Source organism: Orbicella franksi, chromosome 8, assembly GCF_964199315.1.
Source record: "Orbicella franksi chromosome 8, jaOrbFran1.1, whole genome shotgun sequence".
NCBI classification, from domain to species: Eukaryota; Metazoa; Cnidaria; class Anthozoa; order Scleractinia; family Merulinidae; genus Orbicella; species Orbicella franksi.
Window position 1 is genome coordinate 22,929,575 of NC_138152.1, and position 12,397 is coordinate 22,941,971.

General features: G+C 38.6%; 1 pseudogene across 1 annotated transcript in view; it reads right to left on the minus strand.

Annotated features, from left to right (window-relative positions):
- Positions 1 to 12,397, minus strand: part of LOC145494258 (E3 ubiquitin-protein ligase UBR5-like) — a 57,110-nt pseudogene that overhangs the window by 17,326 nt on the left and 27,387 nt on the right. The window contains exons 12-18 of the transcript XR_014050246.1: positions 11,840 to 12,088; positions 10,722 to 10,958; positions 5,377 to 5,617; positions 2,027 to 2,359; positions 1,485 to 1,631; positions 755 to 1,021; positions 29 to 179 (exon numbers count right to left, since the gene is read on the minus strand). The product of XR_014050246.1 is annotated as an E3 ubiquitin-protein ligase UBR5-like (transcript). The remainder of the gene's footprint in view (positions 1 to 28; positions 180 to 754; positions 1,022 to 1,484; positions 1,632 to 2,026; positions 2,360 to 5,376; positions 5,618 to 10,721; positions 10,959 to 11,839; positions 12,089 to 12,397) is intronic.

The following is a 12,397-nucleotide window of genomic DNA, read 5'->3' on the forward strand; positions in this document are numbered from 1 at the left end:
TAACAGATGACATAATTCAACATCTTACCTCAGGACCACACTTGGCTACAAGACAGTGTGTGAATGCATCGAGTCGCACTGTACCCGCCTGACTTGAAAGACGATCTTCTTGTTCCGTCATGGGTATGAGATGGCTTGAGCCTGCATCAGGTAATCCACTGCTCTCATGTCCATGCAGTCTAACAGAAACGAGTAGTAAGTGATGGTTACTTTTGACACCAGGTCCATGTTGTTCAAAAGATAGATTATGCTTAACACCAGATGGATCATGATAATCATAGTTTGTTTTGCCAAGAGCGATTTTTCCAGCAGATAGCATTATCCCCCTTTTGCACAACTGGGCCCCGGTGAACAAAGTGCACACTAATGGCTAGCAAGACAAATAACTGCAATGAATGATATTGATCTTTGACAGCAAGTCTTTACGATGATAGAAATCCTTGAAATCATGGGCTTCAAAATTGAACACCGATGGCATAGGAACATTACTATAGCGAGGTAGTCACGCTGCATGGTAGTAACTATAATGAGCAAGTTTTGTCATTAATAATCAACTGTTTGATATTTTTGCTTGGCTTGTGACTGATTTTATGTCTTTTGCTGATCTGTCACCTCTGTAATAAGCAAAAAATATGCATTTTATTGCAATTTGTTTTGGTTTTGATGCGAGAGACAAAAATCGCTTACTATATGCCATGTTTCAAAATAGTCATTTTAGATCCCATACACAAAACAAAAAAAGTGGTTCCTTTACTTTGATTCTCCCGGTGATCGACAACCATCTCTCAACATTGCACTAACGGCTCGCCAGTCTTGTAGGATAAACTCGAGAGCCTTACGAGCAAACCTAGGAGGGTCCAGATCATGTTCTGGAAGTGGCGGAGTTGTGCCATTTGTTCCAAGTGTCCTGGTCTTGGCTTTTGGACGCGCATCTGTAGCAGCGCGGTGTGGTCGGAATTGCCTTTGCTCAACAGTTTGTCGAGCCACAGTTTGAGCCAAAAACAGCAGTAAATGCTCCCCTCTAAAACAAAGCATAAAAGGTCAACAAAAGCTCTAACCTACTGTACTAAATAAAAAAAAATTGTATCGGTACTCAAGTGTTAACAAGGACTTTATGTTCTACCAAAGCCAATTTTACAATGAACATTGGTTGAATTTATACTAGGGGCGGATTATCTGTCCAAGACATATTAGCTGTTTGAGAAGATTAATCTGTCTCCTGTGAAAGATAGTCATCCAGGTATAACTCCAGTGTTATGAATTATATGGCAAAATTCGTATTAGGCTGATTAATCTTAGAGCGCGTCTGCCAGACAAACTTTGCCACATAATTTGTCCAAGACTAGATTTGAAACTACATGATTCAATCGTTTCAGACAGATCAATTGGTTCTGATGAATAAATCATTTCTAGATATACATTCGCCATGGTATAATTCTTCCCTTGAATAAATTTGGCCATTACGTGACATATATAAAGCCTACCTTCCATTAGGCCGGCTAACCAAATCAGTTTCTGACACAAGTTTTTTCAGGAGTTGAATGCGAGCAGCCTGGGAGCCTGGTACCAAGGCACGGCACTTGCATTTTTCCCAACAGTCACAGTAAGCAGTGGGTGCTGTTCTCTTCAACCTGATTGCATAACAAGTACAGTAACAATATTCTAGTCAAAATAGCACGAAAATGGTAACAAAATGTCCAAAAATGATATTCACCTTATGATAATAAGTAAGCTTACACTAAGATGAACAACCGACTAGTTTTAAACTGTACAATTACATAATGCATACAGTTACTGTTTCTTCACTTAAAGTGTATTTAAAAGTTAAATGAAAATAGAGGTTCAAGAAGCTTTACTGTACCTGTTAAAGGGGAAAAATAGAGATGTTAAATTAAAGTTTGGAAAGTTCAACTATGGCCTGCACACACATTCATGCAGAGCTGTGAAAACAGCTCTTAAAATTAATATAATTATCAGCGCTTCAAGTGGACAATCATCACTATTTCAAGTTTATTGAAAATCTTACTTGCAGTCATGGCCTCGGTGGCACACTCGAGCACACTCAGTACAACAACAAAGAGAACCAGTCAGGCCACAAGTGCGACACTCAAAGATGTCTTGATTGATGTGCTCTGTGCCAGTCCAAGTAAATGAACACGTGTCATTACAGCACAGCACATGGAGAGGAGAGGCATCTGGGTGACTGTCAGACGGACACACCATGGATATTAGAACATTTCTGTCAATCTGTCCACTTGGGTTGGTAGCTAGACACTGGGCTGTTGTGAACAGGGTGAGGGCAGCATGGTATGTGCGGCCACGAACAGCAGCCATAAATGGAGTGCAGCCATCTGTATCCCTACCAAGGAGAAAAATGCCGATAAAAAGTTAGCTACAGTCAGCCTTGTTTCTATTGGCGTACTACACACCCCCCCATGCCCCACCCCCAATAATACCTGTATGAAATTCATAATCAAAATATCCAAACCAATGCCCTTGTTCTGCTATACCATGAATCAATTTCGCCCAGGGCCCAAGCTCAAGGGAGTGCACCTTTTTTCTTCAGCATCACAGAGCAGTGATACCATTGAAACACAATACCCATTTCTGTGCACAACAAATGTTGGAAAACTACAGAGAGGTCATTCTGTTGTGCTAGGGGGAAGTTTGATTGCTCTATTCCTACCGAATTATAAATGAACAAGAAGCTCCCAGAATTGAGAGTACAATTTGATAGTAGATAACCAGATTGAAGTGATTTTGACTGGATACCGTTTCCAGAGGTGCAAACCGTGGTCATGTGGTGTGAGGGGATAGAAGGCCAAAATGAAAACATTTGTGTCCCGTTTTTCTTTTCCCTCACTCTCTCCCACCAACTTTTCTTTGGAAATGCATAGGACTCAGATTAATTCCATGACAATGTCTTCAAAACACTTCTTCAATGGGAGCCAATTTTTGGAGAGAGATAACTGTTGGAATGAAGTTTCATTTTATTTTGTTTTATTTTTTTACTTAATCAATTTACAAACACAATATACATATGGAAAAAATAAAGTAAATCAACAAAATGAAAAGAGGAAAATAGTAACATTACAGCACACTATTTACTTACAGTACAATGTGATAGTTCATACTACAAGCCAAAACATGAACACTATTAACATCGTTTACTTAGTTAAACAAAACAAAGAAAATACATCATCATTGCATGTTAAATAATATGTTGAAAGGATTTTTGGAAAGCAGCAATAGACTTGTTTTGAAATGCTATTTCTTTCTGTATGTTTAATTTTTCTTTTAGAAGTATGAGAAAACTGTTGAAAGAGAGCTTTTCGTCGTGCAGGCAGCTGCAGTGTATAGAAAATTTTGCAATGAGAAGCATATAGTTCAGAGTATCTATGTTCCGTTTTGTCAAAAACACGGTATAAAATCATACTATTTGACAGAGTTAGTTGCTGTTTCGTTTATTTGTCCACCAGTTTTGAAAGGTCTTCCAAAAGGCTATAATGGAAGAGCAGCATAAGAACATATGATCTAGGGAGTGTGTATCAGTAAAGCATTGAGGACATATATCATTGTCTGACATTTTGGCTCTAAAAAGAGACATTTTAGTTGCAAGAATGTTGTGTATAATCTTATATTGAAACATTGTTATTTTAATGTCACACTTGATCTGGAGAGGTAATTCATACACTTTTTGGATGGTTTCTGGAGTGAAACCACGTTTTAAGATTTTAGTTTCAGCAATAGGTAGTACAAAGAATTTCTTCAACAGCAAGTTGTACACATACTTGGTGGAAATGGTTTCTCCTTTTTCCTCACTTTCTGACCTCCAAGAAGTTGATATAGAATTAACAAGACCGAAGTAGAGGGTGAAGCGCATTTTGAGTTTACACTTATAACTTACAAAAGTTTATTAAAGGACAGGAATTTACCGTCCTCTTGAAGGAGATCCTGGATTTGCATAATTTTTTGGTCAAACCAACTTTTGTAGAATACAGGTTTACCATTAATTAATATGTTTCGATTGTTCCAAATTACCTCTTCATAAGTGAGTAGGGTCTCGCTTCTTATAGAATCTTTAGTCATTTGCCATTCTTTTAGTACGTCAACATAAAAAGGTGGTAAATTACGACCTGTAGTGTGTTAATGTCATAGTTATAACTTGTCAAGAAGTGTAATCCTCCATATCTCTCTAGGGTTGTGTTAGGGATGATTTTCCAGAATACTACGTTTTCGGATTTTATGCGTGGTATCCATGCGACTTTTAAGGCTTTATTCAAGATATTAAAGTCAGTCATTTTAAGTCCTCCATGTTTTCTCTTGCCAATAATAGTTGATTTCTTGATTTTAGAGGGTTTCTCACCCCAAATAAATTTAAAAATTATTGAGTTAATTTCTTTAATTAGTTGTTCAGAGATAACGAGTACAGACCTATTGTAAATTAATTTTGAAAGACCTAACATGGAGTTTGCCAATGGAGTTAGTGAGTTCATATGCACCAATTTAACATTTGGCTGTGTGACCGTGTGATGCGGTTCCAGTCAAAGGCCCACATTTCACCCTTGCTCACCATAGAGTCTCCAGTAGCTCAGTGGTTAGAGCATCTGGTTAGATCAAGGAGGGTCGTGGGTTCAAATCCCATCTGGAACTCGCAATTTTTTTTTCTGAGTCGATGTGATTTCTACTATACTCGCTTTGGAGGGTGGTTGGTTGCAACTTTGATATGCCTTATTGCATTGGAAGTGCTAAATTGAATCATCACTGTAGCTATCTACAGGACTCCCACAAAGGTCTATAAACTGTCCAATTTAGCCATGAAGTAAACCTTGGATGACACCTATACCTGAGATAGACTGCCAGGGAAATCACATGATTGCAAGCATGTGCTAATTAAAACAGTGCATAATTATTTTTACAGCTGTTTAGAGAAAGGTTGTCCAAAAAAATGTGAAAAAGTGCACACAACAACTCCGAAAGTTAGTGGGGGTAGAAGTAAAGAGCTCCTGAACATGTTAAATACTTAATCAGATATAAAAAAATTTTCTTCATTTCAAATGCTTTCTTTTTCTTTGGATTTGTGGAGAGGTTCTTTTTGCCATGCTGAATTTTAGAAGAATTTCAACTTAATGCCATGAGACAGTGAAAGGAAAGCTACAGAAAAAAATGGTCTTATGAGATGAAAATCTATTGTAGCCTTGTTTATAAATGATGTGCTTCATGTGCAAAAATACAAATTTGTAGATTTTCTCTACACCGATATGCAAAATTCCAGTGAATACTCAGATCACCATTAGGTCATGTCACGAAGGCTTGGCACTTCCATCCTATAAGGTCTCTTGAAACAGCTATATATTAAAGATAATCATTACTTACTTAGCAGTCATAAGTTGAAGAAGGAATGGAGCCAACACAGTACTCTCACACAACAGTTTAAGGCACTTAAGAGCCTTACTCTGCGTGTGCTGTGAATCTATTGACTGGCTGGATGATGATGATGATGCTGATGCTGATGCTGCTGCTGCTGCAACTGCCGATGCACCTGATGGTACTGGTGCAGGGACTGACCCCGATGGAGTGGGGGTTAATGATGGACCTGTTTCATCATCTCGTACATCTAAAAAGTCAGAAGCAAAATAATTTAAACACACAAGCATAGCTAGGCATTTTGATATTGCACATTTTTACAACCAGTACTGAGATTGCAGTGAAACATTTGGCCTCCTGCACAGTACTAGAAAACCCCACTGCAATTGTTGATAAAACAGACTTTTGAATTATAAAGTGATTTGTTCACTTTAAGAGCTTCTGCCTGAGAGACCGGGGCAGACTTGGAAATGAAGGTCGGCCAATTTCGCTTAAAATTGGTGCACAAAGTTGTTATGTGGACTTATGTAATACGCCAAAGTTTCATGTTCAACAACCTTCTTTTAGCCGAGTTCTTGATATCAGCCCCTCAGGGGTCCCCACAGGCTGATTTTCAGTGCAATTTTGGCCAATTTTCAATCTCTCTTTTAGCAACGTACAATTAATTTCAGACAAAACCAAAACCATATCTGTAACGCCCTATTCTTAGGCTTCTATGGGTGGAAACATTAGCTCACGGGAATTTTTCATTAGCTTGTGGCTGTTATCACAACTTGGTCCTATTTGAAGCATATGGGAAGCAACAGGAAATGGCCTGTTTTTCAGACCACATATTTTCCATGCCCATGTTTTATATGGTGAAGTCTTAGTATCCCTGCAAAGTTCAGCCCTTAGTTTAGTAATATCAAGAAAAAAATACTAAGGTTGAGGCTTTTTTACTACGAAACACTTCAAGAGAGTTACCTACTACGCACTTCCTGCCAAAGTCTTAATTTTTTTATTAGGAGAGATTTTTAGACATTAGCCGCAAAATTAGCATACAATTAATTATCTCGAAGTGAACTATTGAAATTAAATATATATTTACAAACCAAAGACTAGAAATTGATTTTCCTACTGACAGATTTGAATCTAAATTTTATGCTGCATTTGTACTCTGTACCCTGGGGACTGGAAGGTGACGAGGGGGAAACTTTAAATGTTGATGACAAGAAAAGTAATCAAAATACAATGAAACAAGTTGTTTACTGAGTATATAAGTTAGGTGGGAAAAGCTGAGCCCAAAAAAGCCTTATTTATGGGACTCTGCCTCGTTTCCATGGCAACCTTATTTTGTCAGGCATAATTACCCTAAGTTTAAGTTTTCTCATCTCATTCTCTGTTTTTATTGATGTTTTCAAGTTTCTTGGGACAAACATAGTTTTTTTGCACCTTTTCATTCCTTTGGTACCTTTTCTCTTCTGTTTTAATTTTGCTATAATTGGCAAAAACGATATTTTTACTTCATGGAATAGTCATGAAATCCAGACTGGTGGATTCAATATGATAGATGTTTTGGAATTTATGACATTCTAATGTCAAGTGCCTTCATAGCTTACTATTCACCATTAGAATTTTAAGCCTTGAGTTATTTTTCTCCTTCTCCCTGCCAGAAGATCACAAATACCTTGTGTGACTAGTGGTACTGAAATTTTTGACTTAACTACGACACACCCAGAGGTGCTTTCCTCCAAGTTTCGGTCTTTGCTTCTCTTTGGTATTGATTCTAAATATGAATACCATTGTTATGATAGAGATTGTAAGTAAGTAAGCCTCGTGATACAATAGGGGGCAAAATTACTTCCTATTTTCGCCTGGAGATTACATTGTTTGAGCATGACACGCAAAGCGTCTCCGCTGTGATTTAATATTGGGCATGTGAAACTACTTAATTCATCTCCAAGCCCTTTCAACTTTTCAAGTGAAACAACATCCAATATGGCGTCGAAAATATTGACAATTGAATTGTGGGTGGGTAGACAATTTAAGTTAGAGATATTTTGTTCAAATATGTATGCAGATGATAATGGAAGAACGATCCTTGAACAAGTGGAACGAATTTAAGACATTAAAGCATGTAAAAAAAATCTTAAGTGTAAATTCTGGGAGAATCCCAGATGGGATTTCAACCCATGATCCAGAATCTACACTTAATATCATGTTGTTGTTGTTTCTCTGTTAAAAATGAATTTATGTCTGATAAAAATGCATGCAGTCACTCTACCCTAGGACACTTAAGGGATGCGGTAGGTATCACAATGCCGAACTCCTTAAATATTCTATCTGAAACGTCAGCGGCCATCTTCTTCGGTTTCTTCAATTTCTTTTTCCTCCTTGATTGAAAGGGTGTTGACATGCCCCACTTTGGTCACGCAAACAGGTGAATTTTTGGCAGTGACGTGGGCAAATCACAATCTTCTTTAATTCATACTTTAACTTCCATTCAGGGAAATTGTCAACTCTGTGAGACACAGCCAGTTTATTACCACCAGCGCCCACTTTAATTTGACCATCAGGTGGGTGACATCTCGATCTAACGTCGCTACTGGGAGAGTCACAGCAGGCCCTGATGGCTTGTTATCTCATGCCCCGCATATGTCATCTTCTTTCCAAAACTGAGGGACACCGTATACTCATGTTTCTACATGTAGTTTTCCAGGGGACTAAACTTGCAATAGCCAGACTTTCGCTCCTCTGCCTTTGAAGCACACTCAAATGAAACAAATTCACTTACAGACAGAATAGAGTTAATAAGTTTAATTAACTCATCGCAGATAGTTTCATTTCTTGTAAATAAACAATCCAGCCGGCAAGATGTCCACGTGCTGGCTATATATTCATTTCGCGGTTGCATCTCATCAATTTACGACAGACTGAAGTAAACCTGTAACGTAGTAACGCAGTTGGATTTTATACAAAACTGGCAACTGCCTAGCGCAGAGCACGGTCGCAACCTAATGGTTAGCGGGTTGGACTCCGGATCGAGCACTCCTGGTTACTAGGGTGCTGACATGTCGTCTTGGGAAAGGCATTTTTCGTTCACAATGCCTCTCTCCACCCAGATGTATAAATGAGAGCTGGTGATTATCATCCTGTTCAGGGAAGAAGAGCAATAACCAATTTAAGCTCCAGCAGGTATGAGGCACTGGGCCTTGTGACGACTTACCTTACCACCTCAGCAAGCATGCTGGTCATCCTGGGGATTATCGCTTCTTACTATGAAAATCGGAGTTAATGGCCAGCAATTCTACAGCTAGGGGTGCCATGAGCAGTAGTTTTTGAAGGGAAATCCACTCCTACCCTGTTTTATCTTTTAATATACGCAGTACACCGATTTAGTCTGGATCTGTACTGACTGAGAAAGCAACAAATGAAAAATCCCGATAGAGAAAGGGAAAGTGTGCCAATGAGTAATTTTCTCGTAATTTGGTCAGACATCCAGCGACTTGGCGGGGAAAACGGTCTGTCTTGGACGTCCTCAATTTATAATACCTAGGCCGTTTGCACTGGGGGACTGGGTATGAATAAATATTCAGTAACATATCCATTTGTTCTTTAGCTTCTCAAGCAAGTTCTATACCTAATCACTCTCTGCAGTATCAAGGAGACGAATCTAGATGAGAAAAAACTGAATTCCAAGTCAATCATAGCCAGCACACTACAGACAAGTTGGCGTGTCGTAGCGTCGCCATGTACGGTATGAATCAACCTGAATTTTCATTACTCGGAACAATGCACTCACTACCAATTTATCGCTGAGGCTAAGGTTTTTAACGTTGCTTCACCTTTAAGGGATTGTAAGAAAGGGGCATGCCTCTAAACCTGAAGCCAGGTAAGCGTTTATAGTAAGTGAATTTATCCAGACACTTTGTATATAGACTCGAAGAGTGAGACTGCATTTTGTATTGGACAATTAGCTATAATTATATTCGAAATTTCCTTAAGGTTCAAAGCGATTTTAAAGTAGTGTTACGAGAGACGTTGCAATTGCATTTAGAGTGAGTGATAAGTTGTTTTCTTTAGAAAAGAACTCTCTGACAGGTGGGTTGATACGAAATGGGATCACAAAGCTTGGCGGCTTATTTCTTGATTTAATTAGCGCTTCATTACTCGGGGCCACAGACTTGTTTTGTTGAACGGGTTGAATAAACTTAATATTGCAGTTTGGACCAAAAAAATGCAACGGTGCACTGTGATTAACCAGCAAGAGACAGATTGTTAGGTATATATATGGTTCTTTCACAGTGACTCCATTATCTGTAATTTTCAAGACTATTTCCACAAAATTTATAACCGTTGCCGGACCAAAATCTGATCGGTCCTAAAAAATCACATGAAATTTTTTGATTAACGGTAAGTCTTTTCGGTTACAATTAACTTCAGAGTCTCTAATTCATGACTTAGAAGAAAAAAGGTATTAATTGAAATTAAATGGCTGATTTTTACAGACACGCTTTTTTCAAACTTTAACTGAAAGTGGCCTGGTTAGTTATTTTCTTGTAAGTTTTTTCTTGGTAAAAAAGCCTCAACCTTAGTATTTTTTTCTTGATATTACTAAACTAAGGGCTGAACTTTGCAGGGATACTAAGACTTCACCATATAAAACATGGGCATGGAAAATATGTGGTCTGAAAAACAGGCCATTTCCTGTTGCTTCCCATATGCTTCAAATAGGACCAAGTTGTGATAACAGCCACGGGCTAACGAAAAATTCCGGTGAGCTAATGTTCTTACCCATAAATGCCTAAGAATAGTGCATTACAAATATGGTTTTGGTTTTGTCTGAAATCAGTTGCGCGTTGCTAAAAGAGAGATTGAAAACTGACCAAAATTACACTGAAAATCAGCCTGTGGGGACCCCTGAGGGGCTGACATCCAGAACTCGGCTAAAAAATGGTCGTTGAACCTGAAACTTTGGCATATTACATAAGTCCACATAACGACGTCGTGTACTAATTTTCAGCGAAATCGGCCGATCTTCATTTCCAAGTCTGGCCCGGTCTCTCAGGCAGAAGCTCTTAAGATATATTTGGAGGTTTCAAGCCCAACCGAACCTTTGGATTGTCCTCTTGCACTAAACAATTGTGGCAAGGGAGGTGCCGGACCATTCACGTAAAACTGATTGGAAGAATTAGAAGAACGGAAAAGGAGATAGAAAGTTGTTGAAATAGAGGAGAATGATAAAAGAACAGTAGAAAGACTGCTGTAGTGAGTCATAAGTGGCAATTAACAAGCATGTGTGCTCAAATTTGCAGCTAAATGCTTTTAAAATAGAGTGCCAAGTTACACAAAATGAATGAGGCCAGTGCTATCACCTGGAGCATCTGGTGGCCAGTGCAAAGTGGGTATAGGAGCATCTTCCTCCACATCAAGTCCTGCAAGTGAGGACGATGCAGATCTTGCAGCAGTAACTGCTCGCTGCATCATCTCACGCACACCCAGTTTTGATGAGCCCCCACTGCCTCCTGGTCCACTAGTACTACCTCCATTACCACTGGCACTACCCAAAGAACCAGAGCTATTACCAGCACCCGAGTTACTGGTAACACCATCTGGGAAAATGACAATAGAAACAGAATCAGTCTACTTAAAGACTACATGTTGATTGTTTCTGCGCATTGATCCTTACTGCACACACAATTCGCCATGTCATGCATGGGGAGTGCAGCATCGAATTCTGCCCTTTCAAGCTTTTTGCTTAGCTGTACAAAGGCTTCAAGTGCCTCTTTAAAAGTTATGTATTATGAAAAGGAAGGCAACTTTTGGAACTCTTGTTTGCCTCTGTTGACTCTTCTTTGACATCTTTCGCTTAAAATCCTAGAGATTATTTTTTTTCAAAATCAGAGTTTTCAAAATCAGGCTACATGCTTTACCTTTGGAACAAAGTCAGTGACCCATTTTTTTTCTTTCTTTTTTTTTTTTGCATGTCAATCACAAGAAACCATTACTGACCACAGAATAAGTTAGAACAAATTAATATCTATTATTACATCTTGAAGAGTTTTTGTGCAAACGGCCTTCATATAATTGTAACCAACAAAACAAGCAAAGTCAGAGCTTCCTATAACAACAATAGGAGTGAGGTTTCTTTCATATTTTGTGAATAGTCATCATTCTTGGCTATTAAGCTGGAGTTTACCAAGCACATTTTGTTCTTATCACAGTCAGCCAAAGCAGTGAGTTACACAATCTATGACAGTCCTTTCTCAGCTAAGTAGAGACATTTCAGTGAAAAGGCAACAAAATTACATATTGCAAGCATTACGATCAAACTGGCTCCATTGCCAGATTTAAAGACGTAACTCTACAGTTCAGAGGCAAGCATTTGCCAATGTGTCTTTCATTTGAGCCCTGAATTACACGCACAATCAATGAAACTAGGAAGGATGTCCACTGAAAGATTAATATTTGGCAACAGATCCATCAGTCTTACCACTTGAGCGAACAGCTGCCGCAGCTGCTGCCACGGCTGCAGCGAGAGCATCTACTGCACCCTTAATGGACTCCAGCTTATTACCAAGTGCACCAGTTGCTGTAGCTGTGCCACCACTCTGGGATTCTACTGGCTCACCAGGCTCATGAGCAGATGTTGGAAAACTCCTGGAGACACATGCGTGGAGAATGTTCCTGTTGCCATCACATCTTTCAAGTAAAGCTGCTTCTAAGAGGCTGCCCATGTTGACTGAAAATAGATTGCATGACAAGAATTAATTTCAGTCTCCACTTCCACTTAATAATACTAAATTTGTATAAATGTATACATATATATAAAGCAAGTAAAAATTAATGATAAAAGGACATTTCAGAGTCGTCATGACACCATTAATTATTTAATATTATTAAGTTAATCTTTTTCCTCACAGTCTATTTCTTATCTTTTTGAATTTGAAAATGGTGTCATGATGACTCTGAAACTTCATTCAGTTTTATCATTAATGTAGAATTAATCTAGATTCAATATGATGTGTAATAAAGCCAATGTAAACCCTCT